We start from the raw sequence: 10,144 nt of genomic DNA on the forward strand, positions 1-10,144 counted from the left end.
CAGAGCCTGATGTGGGGCTTGAACTCACAAGACGTGAGATCATGACCCAAGCTGAAGTTGGATGCTTAACTGACTGAGCCACCCAGGTGCCCTGAAATTGTTTTTTTTAAACAGCTTTGTTGAAGTATGATTTACATTCTGTAAAATCCACCAATGTAAGTGTCCACTGTAAGTGGACAGTTTTTTAAATTAAATTATAGAATTATGCAAGCATCCCATAATCCAGGTTGGTTTTTTTTTTTTGACATTTATTTATTCATTTATTTTGAGAGAGAGAGAGAGATGAAGCGCTTGATCCCATGAACCATGAGACAAAATCAAAAGTCAGATGCTTAACTGACTGAGCCATCCAGGCACCCCCCACAATCCAGTTTTAAAACACTGGAATATCTCTCCATTTATTGAGATTGTCTTTAACGTCTCTTAGCTATGCTTAATAGCTTTGGGTGTTGGAAGCACTGTACTCCTTTTGGTACATGATTTCTTAATTTCATTTTTGGGTTGCTCATTGCTTGCATATAGAAATACAACTAATAATTGCATAATGAACTTGTATCTTGCAATGTTACCAAACTCATTTATTAATTCTAATAGGTTTTATTTGTAGATTCCTTATCATACTATGTATAATTAAACAAGTTTTACTTTTCCCTTTCCAAACTTTATACCTTTAATTTATTTTTCTCACCTTATTGCTCTGAATAGCACCTTCAGCACAATATTAAGTCAACATGACAACAGTGGACACCCTTGCCTTATTCCCAATCACAGAAGAGAAGCATTCTGTCTTTAACCAATAAGTACTGATTTACCTATATTTCACAAATTTTCATATGTTGTGTTTTTGTTTTCCTTCAGTGAGAAATATTTTCTAAATTACTCATGTGGTTTCTTCACAAATTCCAAACTCCTAAATATTTTAGATTTCTCATGTTTCTATACTGACTTCCAATCTAATGCTGTTTTGAACAAAAACCATCCTTTAACTGATTTCTGTTTTTAAAATATATTGAGGCTTGGGGTGCCTGGGTGGGTCAGTCGGTTAAGCATCCAACTCTTGGTTTCAGCTCAGGTCGTGATCTCATGGTTTTGTGAATTCAAGCCCCACATCAGGGTCTGCGCTGGCAGCTGGGAGCCTGCTTAGGATTCTCTCTCTCCCTCTCTCTCTCTGCTCTTCCCCCACTCACACTGTCTCTGTCTCTCTCAAAATAAATAAATAAACTTAAAAAGACTTTTTGAATATATTGAAGCCTTTTGGTGGTCTAACATGGGAGTTAGCAATTTTTTTCTCAATGGGTGAGATATAATTAAACATTTTATACTTGTAGCCATACAGTCTTTGTGAATACTGCAGTTACAGGATACGAGCCACCATCAACAATATTAAACAAGTGGGTAACGTTATGTTCCAATAAATATTTATTAAAAAAAAATAGGGAGTGGAATAACCACATGAAAAGATGTTCATCAGTGGGGCACCTGGGTGGCTCAGTTGGTTAAGTGGGTCTTCTCTTGATTTTGGTTCAGGTCATGATCTTGGGGTTTGTGGGATCAAGCCTCACGTTGGGCTCCAAGTTGACAGCATGAAGCCTGCTTGGGATTCTCTCTCTCCCCCTCCCCCACTCATATTCTCTCCCCCCCCCCAAAATAAATAAACTTAAAAACAAGATGTTGAACATCATCAGTCATTAGAGAAATACAAATCAAAACCACAATTGATTCCACTTCATATACCTCTTAGGAGAACTATAATTAAAACAAACAAACAAACAAAACTGGAAAATAAGTGCCGGTGACAATATGGAGAAATTGGAACCCGTGGCTGCTGCAAATGTAAAATGGTGGAGTCATTTGAGAAACAGTTTGATGATCCTGCCAAAAGTTAAACAAAAAATTACCAAAGAACCCAGCAATTCCAATTCTAGTGATAGACCCCAAAGGACTGAACACAGAGACATAAACAGATACTTATTCACAAATGTTCACTGCCATACTCTGTACAATAATCAAAAGATAGAGGGTCGCCTGGTGGCTCAGTGAGTTGAGTATCAGACTCTTGGTTTCTGCTCAGGTCATGACCTCACTGTTGATGAGTTCGAGCCCCATGTCAGGCTCTGTGCTGACAGCATGGAGCCTGCTTTCTATTCTCTCTCTCTCCCTCTCTCTCTGCCCCTCCGCTGCTGACACTTTCTCTCTCTCTCTCAAAATAAATAAATAAACTTAAAAAAAAAAGATAGAAACAAACCAAGTGTTGATCCATAGATGAAAGGTAAGCAAAGTGTGGTATATACATATAGTGGATTATTACTTGGCGATAAAGTGGAATGAACTTCTGATATATGCTACAATATGTCCAATGCTACAATGGACCTTGAAAACATGCTAAGTGAAATAAGCCAGATATAGAAGGTCAAATATTATATGATTTCACATATATGAGATATCTAGAATAAGCCAATTCATAGGGATAGAACGTAGATGAGAGGGGCTGGGAGCGGGGTAGGGAATGGGGAGTTAACCCTTTAATGGATACAGAGTTTATGTCGGGGAGGATGAAAAGGTTTTGGATGTAGTTAATGGTGATGGGTGCACATCATGAATGTAATTAATGCTGCTGAATTGCACACTTAAAAATGGTTTAAGGGGCGCCTGGGTGGCTCAGTCAGTTAAGCGTCTGACTTCGGCTCAGGTCATGATCTCATGGTTCATGGGTTTGAGTCCCACATCAGGCTCTGTGCTAATAGCTTGGAGCCTGGATCTTGCTTCGGATTCTGTGTTTCCCTCTCTCTCTGCCCTTCTCCCACTCCCACTCTGTCTCTGTCTCTCTCTCTCTCTCAAAAATGAATTAAAAATTTTTTTCTTTAATGGTTTAAAAAATTTAGGTGGCTGGCCCTTGGGCTGTAGCTTATTGACCCCACTCTAGACTATCACCTTTGTGAGGCAATATTCCACATGTGCTTCAAAAGAGCATGTGTTCTGCTGCTGGTAGAGTGTTCCACAAATAAGTTAGGTAAGGCTGGTTTCTTATGTCTTTGTTCTACTGCTGCTCCTCTTCCTCCTTCTTCTTCTTTTTATTTATTTTATTCTTCTATTTATTTTATTTTTGAGAGAGAGACAGAGACAGAGACAGAGACAGGCAATTTCAAGCAGGTTGTACACTGGTCAGTGCAGAGCCTGATGCAGGGCTTGAACTCATGAACTGTGAGATCATGACCTGAGCCAAAAGCAAGAGTTGGATGCTCAACCGACTGAGCCACCCAGGCACCCCTCTCTTTTTCTGTCTTCTTTTGTGTTAAATATTTTTTAGTATACCTGCTCCCTTCTTCCATTGATTTTTAACAAAACTGTTATTTCGTAGGAGTTATTGCAGGAATTATAATGTAAATATTAACTGATCACAATCTATAATAGGTTAATACTGACTTAAATTCTGGTAAAACATGGCAACTTTACAATACAGTTCCAATCCTCCTTCCTTTATTGTCTATTACATATCCCATCTATACATGTTATAAACCCAGCAATACAGTGTTATGATTATCACTTTACACAATCTAACAAAAGACTATGTGTTCTTTAAATAAATTAAGGGAAAAGGAAAAACTGATTTACTCACATGTTTATAATATCTGGTGTTCAACATTTCTTGTTATTTGTAAGCATCTCCCTTCATCCTGAAGACTCCCTGTAGGGTACCTTGTAAGACAACCTATTAGCCATGAACTCCTTCAATCTTTTAATTAATCTGTAAATCCAAACCAATCACAATAAAAATCTCAGTCATTGTCCAGGAACTGGTCACATTAATTCTAAAGTTAATTCAAAAGAGAAATGCATGGGGTGCCTGGGTGGCTCAGTCGGTTAAGCATTTGAGAACCTGGGCTCAGGTCATGATCTCATGGCTCCTGAGTTCGAGCCACACATGCAGATCTGCACTGTCTAGATTAAAAACCCACGATCAGATTGTACGTGATTTATACTTATTTACTAAATCATACAGGTGACATTTAGAATCAGGAGTGAAAGGACAGACCGATCAAATACTGATGAGAAAAGTCTGTACAACAAAAGATACCAAAGATAAAAGACATGAGACAGACTGGAAGAAAATATTTGCAATATACACAACAGATAAAAGGGCACATTTAAGAATACTTAAATAATGTCCCATAAATCAATAAGCAAACAACGAGTAGCTCAGAAGAAAAATGGGTAAGGGATATGGACAGATTATCTGTAAATGAGGGAAAACAAATGACTGGTAAACACAAAAAGATGCAGAGTCACAAAAGCCATCAGGGAAACAGAAATAAAAACAATGACATGTCACCATTCATTCATTAGATTATCAGAAATTAAAAGGAATTGAAAATACAAATTTTTGTACTAGTGTAAGGAAAGATGTACCTTCAAGAACTTTCAGCATTGGGTATTGAAACAGCCATTTTGGAGGGCAATTTGGCAACAGAGATCACAGTGTTAAATGAACCAGAAATTCCACTTTTCAGTGGAAGCATCTCTTCAGAGAAGCATCTAGCAAGGAGGCATGTATAAATATGTTCGTTGCAACATTGTCTATAATGGTAAATCACTGGAAGAAATTTACTTTTCACTCATGAAGGAGTGTTTGGATAATTTATGCTATACCCAATCTCCAGATTCTGTATAGCATACAAATTTTATATATATAAAATATAAAATAATGGAAGCAGCCCAAGTGCCCATCAATTGATGAATGGATAAAGAAGATGTGGCATGTATTTATACAATGGAATATAATTCAGCCATATAAAAGAACAAAATCTTGTCACTTGCAACGACATGGATGGAGCTAAATGAACTAAGTCACAGAAAGACAGATTCCATATGATTTCACTCATATGTGGAATTTAATAAACAAAATACAGGAGCAAAGCGGGGGATGGGGAAAGAGAATGAAAGAGAGACAAACCGAGAAACAAACTTTTTTTTTTAAGAAGTTTTTTTCTAATGTTTATTTATTTTTGAGAGAGAAAGAATGCATGCAAGTGGGGGAGGAGCAGAGAGAGAGAGTGAGACATAGAATCCGAAGCTGGTTCCAGGCTCTGAGCTGTCAGCACAGAGCCTGATGTGGGGCCCGAACCCACGAACGACAAGATCATGACTTGAGCCAAAGTCAGATGCCTAACCAACTGAGCCATCCAGAGGCCCCAAGAAACAAATTCTTAGTCATAAAGAACAAACTGATGGTTACCAGAGGGCAGGCGGGTGGGGAGATGGGTACAATAGGTGATGATGTCGTGATGAGGGTAACACAAGTGATAACAGCCATTCTTGTCTTATTTCTGACTTTAATGGAGACAGTCTTCTGTAGCTGAAGATTTGTTGGCTTAAGGACTTTGGTTTAATATGCTATATTTGGTTAGGAGGGTTTTTTTTCTTTTCCTACTATGCCAAAAAAGTCTTCTGTATGTTGAATTTTATCAAACGTTTTCTGGGACATCTTCTTACATGACTAAAGGGTTTCCATTTTTAATCTAGCAGTAGAGTTCATTGCATTAGTATAGTTTTTCAATATTGAACCTCTCCTGGTGTAGATTCTGCTTGGTTATCATATATAATCCTATTAACACATTACTGAATCTGATATGTTAACGTGTTCTTCAGCATTTTGCTCTAATGTTCACATCCGTCCCATCTGATCACTCTCTGGTGGCCTAAGGCTCTGCCTGTTCCCTGTCTCTGACCTTTCTGAGCCAGTAGAGCATTTGAAGTCATCTCGTTTTCAGGAAGCGGATTTTTTCTGTTAATAAGATTGCATCTGTTTTGCATATTTTAGGGATTCCTTCTAATAATTTCTGGCCTACCCAGTGTATCTGATTCTGTTTTCTAGTACTATAATGAATTAAAAAAAAAAAATCTGCCATTTCCAGGAATTTGGGATGGGAGGGACAGCAGCCTTTGAATAGGCTGTACTTTCCATCTTCTCCCAAATCTAAGATTGATGCTGTTTGTAGGTTCTTGTCGGAACCTGATTATCTCTAGTACTCTCTGGTTGATTTAAATATCACCAGAAAACTAGGCACACCTACTTAATATTTTCTTCTCTTTTAATAATGTGCTTTTTGATTTAATCCCATAAAATCTTGACTGTCAGGAAGAAAGGTAGTAAGCACCTTGACCAAAGTTACCTGTAATGGAGATATGTCACAATCTGCCTTTCTTACATGGCTTTTAATACCCACTTGGGACAAATTCTTAGATTGTCTTCTAATATTTTCTTTCTTTCTTTCTTTCTTTCTTTCTTTCTTTCTTTCTTTTTTTTCCGGAAGTTTACCACACCTCATCTTTGGCCCAAAGAGGGGAGGCAAATTGCCTTGGGATCGTTTAAGGACAAAGCATTGAGCCTTGCCTTAGAGTTGCCCAAATGACAAAGCTTGGAACTGTGTGCACATATCCTCAATTCAGCCTCAATGTGAGATGACAGTAAATAAGACCTTGCCCAAGAGGAAGCCTAGAATGTTCAACCCAGGCTACCTGGGGAGCCAGCGACTCCTTAAGACATGCTGCTGCACACACAGCCTTCATTGCCCAAATCCCAATATACCAACAACATCCACTCACTAACTACAACTGACCACCTACTGTGTGCCTGGAGGTGTTGTGGCCATGCAGATTCAGCATCAAACAAGATAAACACGGTTCTTAAAATATAAATGTCCTCTTAATACCATAATGTCTTCCAACAGCTTCAATTTTGTATTAGGCTTTTGGATACTGAGGTAATGCGATCCCGACAGAGAGGGCAGAACCTTTTTTTCCTGCAGGGTACACTGTGAAACAATATACCATTTCTTTCCTAGGAAATGAGATATGCAAACAGATCATGGGTTTGTTTGTCATTAGATATGGCGGAACCATATTGGATGACCAGCCTTCTCTTAACCAAGGTCCTGACCAGTAACCCACCCCTCACCACCACACTAGGCACATAATGGAATAATTCCTTTGGTAGTGGGGAAGAGGGGGGCAGGTGGGGAGGGGGGAGCGGGTAAGGGGTGCAGGTGGCAGCTTCTGTAGGTAGAGGGAAGTTAAGGTTAAGAAAGAAAACTGCCTCTGATCAATACAGCTGCGGCATCATCATAAATAATTTAAACACATCCTCCATTTTTAGTTCTTTGATCTGCTTCTCTCATCATGTGGTGTTACTGCCACAAAAGTTTACTCTTTGTGAGGCTGAAGAAATGCTCCCGGCACCTCAGTCCTCTTCCGGGGGCAAAGGTCCCCTTTGTTTCCATCCATCTGCCTCATCACTAAGCATCCTGAAGGATCTCAAACGCATTGCTGCCTTTGAGATGTCACAAGCCAGAGATAAAGGAAGTCATTTACTAGTACTGGTAATAAGCTAAATGGAGTGGCTCCAAGAGCCGTCTTCTATTCCTTATTTATTTTATTTTATTTTTTTTAATGTTTATTTTTGAGACAGAGAGAGACAGAGCATGAACAGGGGAGGGTCAGAAAGAGACGGAGACACAGAATCGGAAGCAGGCTCCAGGCTCTGAGCTGTCAGCACACAGCCCGACGCGGGGCTTGAGCTCACGGACCGTGAGATCATGACCTGAGCCGAAGTCAGATGCTCAACCGACTGAGCCACCCAGGCGCCCCACCTTATTTATTTTAGAAGTTTGTTTTGTGAGTGTTGGAAGAAGGGAGATAGGGGGAGGAAGATGGGGGGACAATTTACAGGATCTCAGATTCAGATCTAGTATTGTTTTTTGGTGGCGGTGAATGAGGAGATAGGGTATATTAAGAGGAATCCATTAGTATAGGATTGGCTGCTAATTATCTAAACAAGGAGCTGGTTGGCTCTGGCAAAAATGATAAACTGTGTCTCGTGTTCTATTTTGCCACCAAGGCATATCTTAAAAATCTCCTTGTTGTGCTGGGGTTCCTCAACAAAGTTCATATCTCCATTAATTTGAAGTTAAGAATATTAATAACACCAATATAGGATACTGATTTATTTATTGATGAAAGTACTTGCTAAGGCTTGAGCTCATTGTTCTCTTATAGGGGAGGGAAACACCCAGGAAGAAATTTGCAGAGTAGAAACAAATGCCAAGAAAGGGATTCTATAAGCATTCTACTATAAAAATAACATTGACTTTGAAAAGCAGGAAGGACAATCTCTTGGCCAGGAGGTAGGCATTTTCACCTGTCCCAGACTACAAGCCAAGGCAAGGAGAGGAGCTATGCTATATATTTAAAATAATAGATCACCTTTTTATGAATAAGACCGAGGGCACAATACGGAAAGCATGTTGAGAATTGTATTTATTAAATTATTCTCTGCCTTTTTGTATCTGCCATATTTGTTCGCTTTCTACAGAACATTCTCCTCCAGAGTCTTGCTATTCTAGCTGCCTCCTTTCTCATTGACTCTAATTTACTTCATCTGCTTCTTATCTGGATCCACAGTTGAGTGGAGGGGGTCTGTGTTTATTGTAATTTGAACTAATTATACTCCATTTCAAGGCCTCAAACCTCTTTTGTGGTGCCTTCCCCCAGGGCTCACACATGTATTAGACGGTCTCTCGCTGGTGTACCAAAGCTTCTAGGTGCTCTGAGGTTCCTCCCCGCAGCCGACTGCTGGCCGTGGGCTGCGTGTTGGCCAACAGAAGGTGAAGAATTTAATGGTTTGAATGGCTTGTCTAGTGTTGGGAGATAGAATTAGTAAGGAACTGAAGACAAACCACACACCCCAGCCATAGCCATAGGCTCTGCCTCTGAACTCATGTCTCTTAATTCACTGTGACATGCACAATTTTGAATTCTATCAGGGGGAACATTTTTATAAATCTTCTATTGTAGAGGAGTCTTCTCCTCTGATTTGCTTCCTAACGTTTCTGGAACACAGTAGTAATATTTATAAATATTTCCTTAGAAAAGCAATATGGATGGCCACATTAACACAAATAAGAAGAATTATTTTCTGCAAATACATGCATTTTAGAGTTACATCAGCTTGCTAGGGGGAAAGCATTGTATTTCCCAGAGGCACTTCACTGCGTGTTGTTTACGCTTAAAAGGGAAAATTATTAATATTTATCTTTCAGCATCCTTACATACAAAAATGCCTAACGTGTTTTGTTATGTGTAATGTGTACTTCATCGAAATATTTGCACTTCATAATTCCAAAGAAGAGTTTTAAGTTTCTTTTTGCAATGTAGAAATTTGGTTTATCTGTATGAAAAGGCATACTTTTTATTTAACCGTAAAAGTATTCATTGAGTAACAAACTTTAAATAATCAGCTACACATGAGCCCATTATTTTGTTAACAACTAGGTGAAAATGACTATCATATATAGAGCATCCAACACCTATTAAGCCCACTGAAGTATTTATTGAAGGAACGAATGAATATATCTACTTTACAACTGGAGAAACTGAGGTCAGATGAAAGGTTTGGGCCATTATCAAGTATAATATATAACCCAGTTAAGAAATTGTCTAAACAGCTAATTCAAAATTCTTTTCCTTTCTTTCATTAAAAGACAAATGAAAGCTTTGGTATTGGACATTTACTGTTAGGAAGGGAACTCTGAGAGTAATGTCTTGGAAACAAACAAAAGCCTTCAAATTACAATTTGAGAATAAAAATATGGAAGGAAATTGTTTTACCTAAAAACTACTTCTGGGGCCCTCACTGGCTCAGTCAGTGGAGTGTGTGGCTCTTGATCTCAGGGTTGCAGTTTCGAGCCCCACGCTGGGTGTAGGGATTACTTAAAAATAAAATCTTTTGGGGCACCTGGATGGCTTAGTTGGTTCAAGTGTCCGACTCTTGATTTCCTCTCAGGTCATGATCTCACCGTTTGTGAGTTTGAGCCCTGCATCGGGCTCTGTGCTGGCATCACGGAGCCTGCTTGGGATTCTCTCTCTCTCTCTCTCTCTCTCTCTCTCCCTCTTTCTCTGTCCCTTCCCTGCTCTCACTCTCTCTCTCAAATAAATAAATATATAAGTTAACTAATTAATTAATTAAAAACCATAGGTAAACTATTGCAAGTACATCAAAACAAAAGGCTTTGGAACAACAACAACAAAAAAAAAATCAACAAAACAAAGACAACCTACTGAATGGGAGAAGATACTTGCAAATGATATC

Source organism: Panthera uncia (assembly GCF_023721935.1).
Source record: "Panthera uncia isolate 11264 chromosome A1 unlocalized genomic scaffold, Puncia_PCG_1.0 HiC_scaffold_17, whole genome shotgun sequence".
NCBI classification, from domain to species: domain Eukaryota; kingdom Metazoa; phylum Chordata; class Mammalia; order Carnivora; family Felidae; genus Panthera; species Panthera uncia.